We start from the raw sequence: 5795 nt of genomic DNA on the forward strand, positions 1-5795 counted from the left end.
CCTTCAACATAGAGGCAACAATCTTCGACAAACCAGAAACAAAATTAATTGGAAGGAAGTTACAAAAATTAAACCAGCAACAAAAACGAAACCAGGACAACAATATCGAGAAACCAGAAGTTACACAAAAAAATGAAATCTTGAAACACCCAAAATCGAAGGCTGAGGTCGCGGGACACCCAAAATCAGCAACAATCATCGAGAAATTAGCATAAATCCGAAGCAAACCCCAAAAATGACATACCTGAAGGGCAGCCGCTGAAGAGAAGTGAAGTCGCGGGAGGCTGAAAGTGAAGGAATCGAAGTATACGTGAGCCGGCTGAAGCGAACAAAGGTTTATAATTAAGGGTTTACGGTGGGTTTTGAACTGTGTATATAATAGAATTTATAATTGCTAGATTAAATTTAAAAAATGAAATTTAATTCAGTAAATAAAATTAGAGATTTTGTCTCTCTTTCAAATTAAATTTAATCTTTAAAATATTATTTTATTTTATTTTTTTAAATTCGTGGTCTAGTGGCTATTCCAGATTTTAGGCACTACAATTTAAAAATCTAAGGAGATTAAAAATTGACTATCGGTTCATCTTTTACAAAGTAATTAAGAAAAATTACAAGTTAAGTATGGTTTTTTTTACTTCACTAAATATAAATTTTAATTTTTTTTTAACATTTTACTTCATCAAAACTACTTTGTCGAAGTAAAATACTACAAAAAATTAGAAGTGAGGCCCGTGTTTTTTATTGTGAAGTAAAAATAATGTTTCACTTCGCGTGTGTTATTATCGAAGTTGATTGGTATGTACTACTTCATAATTAATAATCGCCGAAGTAACCCGTGGCGAAGTAAAAACCAATAATTCTACTAGTGACTTTTTTATTAAATAACTTTATATTCACATTTTTACTTAATATGAACAAATACGTTCCCCATCAGTTTTTCTCTTCAATCAGAGTAGTGATAAAGTGAGGATCACATTTACGTGAAAATGTGGGCTCCTCGTCAGTTTTTCTCTTTTATCAGAGTAGTGATAAAGTGAGGGTTATTTGTTCATTTGTGAACATCTGAAATATTTTATAATATTATATTCACATATTACTTGATATGTTCATTTCAAATTATAAACAACTTAATTTAATTTAATATGAACAAAATGTGAATATTGAAGTACCAAAATATTTCTCAATATTATTTGCATTTTAAATTTCAAGAATAAATGCAAACATAATATTAAATTTGCATGTACACATCAAACAAACATTTATTCATAATATTTGATATTGTATCTAACATGCAAAAATACTTTCTAAACATATATTAAAAATTACTTCGAACTTAAAATTATTTTAATGTGTCAATTATTTAACCAAATGCTATATGTATATACCAAATTATACAAATAACTTAATAACACATTAATCATTATTTATTATTATTATTATTTTAAAAACAATAATAATAAAACTAAATTATTACCAACACGTGGGTCCCACATTTAATAAATTTTTTTTTAAAAAAAAAATTAATTAAAACAACCAACACTTTAAAATCGAAAAACATGTAGGCCCTTTATTAAATAATCTGCAGGCCATTTGATGTATTCACGTGAATGTCTAAATTATGGTAAAGACTTTCAATTATGAAGACCATTTCAAAACTGATAGCATCGTCTTCTTCCATCTTTCTTCACAATTTCTTCGGGAATATTTTTCCGTAGAGAAAATTCGTTCAAATTTTTTTTCAGAAATTCTCCAATTTTCCAGACTTCAAGGAAGATTATAAAGGTCGAACCGAGAATAAAATTCTCAGGTAAGTTTATTATGTTCGAACTTCAAATTCAAATTTCTTACGCAAAACTTCCAAAATAATTTCTTAAAGTTCTTGATATGAAAACAAATATTTTCAAGGCAGAGGTATCACGGCTGTGATACCAAATGTCAGAGATTTTTCTCAAAATCATGTTTTTACGTATACATGAACATGAAAAAAACTATATGCGGCAGCTTAATCGAGAAATACCTCCGGCCACTGAAAATTTTGTATTTCTCTGCTTTTTCTTTCTCAGTTGATGTTTTCTAAGCACTTCACCCTCTCGATAGATGATGTATATTTCTTTATGAGGTGTGTCTGTTTAGAGACCTCAATCGCTCTATTTATAGTCATTTTCTCATACCATCGATGAGTGTATCGGGAGCCGAGATTCAGAAGAAGAAACGTGTACGTATCTCAAGTTTCTAAAGTTGAGCACGTTTGTCAAAATATGTAGGCAATGGCTGTCGCCAATTCCTACACGATACTTTTTATAACATGTGTCATATTTCTTACACGGACAACTTCTACTGGCATGTCACTAGTTGACTGGTGCTGATTTTGATTCAAAGAGTAAGCCGGGATGTGATTCGGCTTCTTGTTCACACCAGTCGGTCCATGCGAAAGCTTGAATTGTTGCGGTGAATAATCTTCGGAAATGTTTCTCTCCTTTCTATGTTTATTTCTTGAAATCCATTAATCATTGTCATGGAGACGTGACCTGAATCCGTAAATCTTGGTGTGCATCCTTTTTCTGGGCTTTGATCTAGCTGTTTATTCGAATCAGTGCACACTTCCGGAAAACTTAGCTTATTTCCCGAAATGGAGGTGTTGCCTGGGTGGCATTTGGTTGGTCTTTCTCCCATTTTGAATGCTTCATTTCCAAGACTGCTTCGAGTCTGAAAAAAATGTAGTTTCCCTTCAAGTGGGTCGTTTACTTCCTCAATCTTTGGCACTTTCATCAGATGTACTGCTCTTTCAGCCTCAGACCATGTTCCTGAAAAGTCTACGCAGGAGTAAAACAGATTTACGAAGAGATAAGATGAGATTCAGTTATAAAATGATAGTGAAGTTTGAGAAGCGTTTAAATGTTTAGATTTAGACCACTTAATTAAAGCACATACATTTCTTGTCTAATATACTGATAACTTCCTTGAACTTGAGTCGAAGATCTGGAGATCTTGGCAAATTTAATCTCTGTTATGGGGTTTTGTCTTCGCTTTTTATTCCTTTCCTTTGCCTGCTAAAGGCTTTATGTTTCTAATTCACGCCTCTTTTTGTACACAAATTGCCATATATTCTTGAGTCTCTCCGAAGAAATTGGTTTCCTGAGAACGAAGCATATCCCCATAGAAATGGCTCCTGTCACCATATCCTTCTTTAGATCCGAAGACATCACTAAAGGAATTAACCTAGCTAGTTATAAGTATGAAAGTTCTATGCAATGATCAACGATGAGAAAACATAAAATCCTGTGAGGAAGCCAATGACAAGATGAAAGTGATCTTTTCTTTCAAAAAGAATGCACAGGGCAACTGCTGCAAATTCACTAGTTGTAACTGGAACAACAAACCAAGAATGAGGAAACGAACTTCTTTATTTGAGAAAGGTTAAAATTGGACTTCATGATACAGTTTATTCTCTATTTTCCTGTCTTATTTGTTGTTTCTAATGCATTTCTAGTTAAAATGTACCTGAAAATACATAGAACCTTCCAAAAAAAAATACATAGGACCAACTGAAAACAAAACAAAGTATAAAAGTTCTCACAAACAGTTGGGAAAACCCCCAAATTTTTTAGAATTCTGAATCTCCCATAGGAGTCACGAATTGGACTTGTTTGCCTATGAAATTTCATTTAATAATTAGTAAAAATCAGGATTAAGGAAATCGAAATAGGATAGACCTGAATGTTTGCTTTTGAATAATTAATAAAATAATAAAGAATTGTATGCAAATTTATGTACCTATATAGGAATGCCACTCCAGAATCAATTCTATGTCAATCAAAGATTCCAAATCATTGTCAACCAGTAGAATTCGAAGACCATGAAACGAAGCCAGGATAGTATTATGTTTAGTTCTACTGATTGTTTCCCAATCCATTTTGAAACTTTCACTGTAACGTACCTCGAAAAGAAATTGGTAAATGCAATTTTAAATAATTTCCTGTTTATTAGATGGATTCTAAATAATTTTGCATTTGTTTTTATTTGTCTGGGATTGCTAAAATAATGAAAATCCTCTGCCTCGTATTTTATATCCTTGTTGCATCCATGACATTGGTATAATTTTCTCATTCATGCAAACTACTTGTTTGACATATTAAGATGAACATCAGAAATGACATAGCTCTAGGCAACACAGAAAAAACATTTGCATGATTAGGAAGATTTAGGAAAAGCATCTGTAATTTGAGTAAAATCATCATAATCCCCTCGTACTTGACACTAGTCTTCTTGATCTTGCTAAAGGATCGAACAATCGAAGTAAAAATCTCCTCAATAAAATCGGCAGCATAAAAGTTCTCAACTTTGCTAATCATTTATAGTAATATAACATTCAATTCTCTAGTCCTTGGCTTGAGAGTATGATATCTTCAAGAAATCCTGAACCGTTCGGTTCACTTAAAATGTAGCCCATATCCATGTTTAAATGATGGAGTACGTTAGCACAATCATTAGAAACCAGATAATCTTCATAGATATCTGGTACATAAGGCTCAGAATTAGCTGCTGCACTGTCTGGATTTAAGATCATGGCACTGATGTTTTCACTAAATTCTTTGTGTCGAAATATATTTGCTTCACCTTCATTCGGATTTGATCCATGCATAGAACTCCTTCCCACCATAAGTTCCTTATTACATCCACCTTTCATGTATCCCTCAATATCATCATAGTTATTTGTCTGTTTGCCTTTTGCCTTATCCAGGAGTTTTTTAACCATGTCAATTTGATAGTGAACTGACGAACTTTCGGTATTGTGCTGTTGACGAACATATTGACTCGTAGGTTGAATCATCGTTTCAGCCACTGGTGATTTCTTGCTGTTCGGATCATGCAGATCCCACGGCTTCCCATTTTGGTATTGTCTTTTCATTCTGCTATCCATATTAGTCAACTTGAATTGATGAGGTCGAGCAGTAGCGCAGTTAATACCAGTACGCTTCTTTTTCTCTCTATACTTCTGTTGGAAAAGAAAACAAGATGGTGTCAGAAAGTAAAAATGCAGTGGGAAGTGGGGAAGAGCTCCCTATTAAACCTGCAAATGGCTAGAAACATGGCGAAGCGTCACATTGGATACGCCCATAAGCTTTAAAATTTCCTTTGGACGAGCCTCTGGAATATGACCAAAAACCATATCAAAACTATGGTTAACTACCAAAGATCATGCGCAACATAGTTAAGGTGAAGGGGAAAGGGGGGAAAGAAAGAAATTTTGAGTTTCAAATGGTAGGAAGCAAGCAAGTACTTTCTTCTCCCAATATTTTTATGGCTTTCTCAAATTGGAGTCGAAGTTCATCTGTCCAAGACATTCTAGGCTTTTTATTCAGTCTTTCATCTTCTATGTCATTTTTGTCGTCGTCTTCTTCATCTGATTTCCTCAGGCAGTCTTCCTTTTCTTGATTTGTTACTAATCTCGCGTGGTCGTTACTGAGGTTTTGCGCGTCAGTTGCATGAACTTTACTCTGAACTTGGGGCCTCTCTCCATTTATCTCAATGTTATTTTCTGCATGAGAGGAGATACTTCCTTTTATCATTAGCATAGGATGATATTCATATACAATATTGAGACCTTTAGCTGCTGACAATGCCAGTGTCATGATTCTGTATTTTCTAGCACAAAAGTACAGTTACTTCTTAAGCTCTCACTCGCACATACACGTGAAAAACGAATAGCTTCACCACTGGGGGTGTTTTCTGGTCACACTTCCTCGAGTAAGTTCAATTCGTCGCGATTTTGCTCGGCTTCTCTTTTCTCT

The 5795-nt window shown here is 33.8% G+C and overlaps 1 long non-coding RNA gene across 1 annotated transcript; it reads left to right on the forward strand.

Moving 5' to 3' along the window:
- The first annotated feature begins 1665 nt into the window (after nucleotides 1–1665).
- Nucleotides 1666–4897, forward strand: LOC140837231 (uncharacterized). The gene is made up of 2 exons (XR_012119246.1): nucleotides 1666–1810; nucleotides 2067–4897. It is a non-coding gene; the product is annotated as an uncharacterized lncRNA (long non-coding RNA).
- The last annotated feature ends 898 nt before the right edge of the window (nucleotides 4898–5795 follow it).

Source organism: Primulina eburnea, chromosome 7 (genome assembly GCF_022965805.1).
Source record: "Primulina eburnea isolate SZY01 chromosome 7, ASM2296580v1, whole genome shotgun sequence".
Lineage (NCBI taxonomy): Eukaryota > Viridiplantae > Streptophyta > Magnoliopsida > Lamiales > Gesneriaceae > Primulina > Primulina eburnea.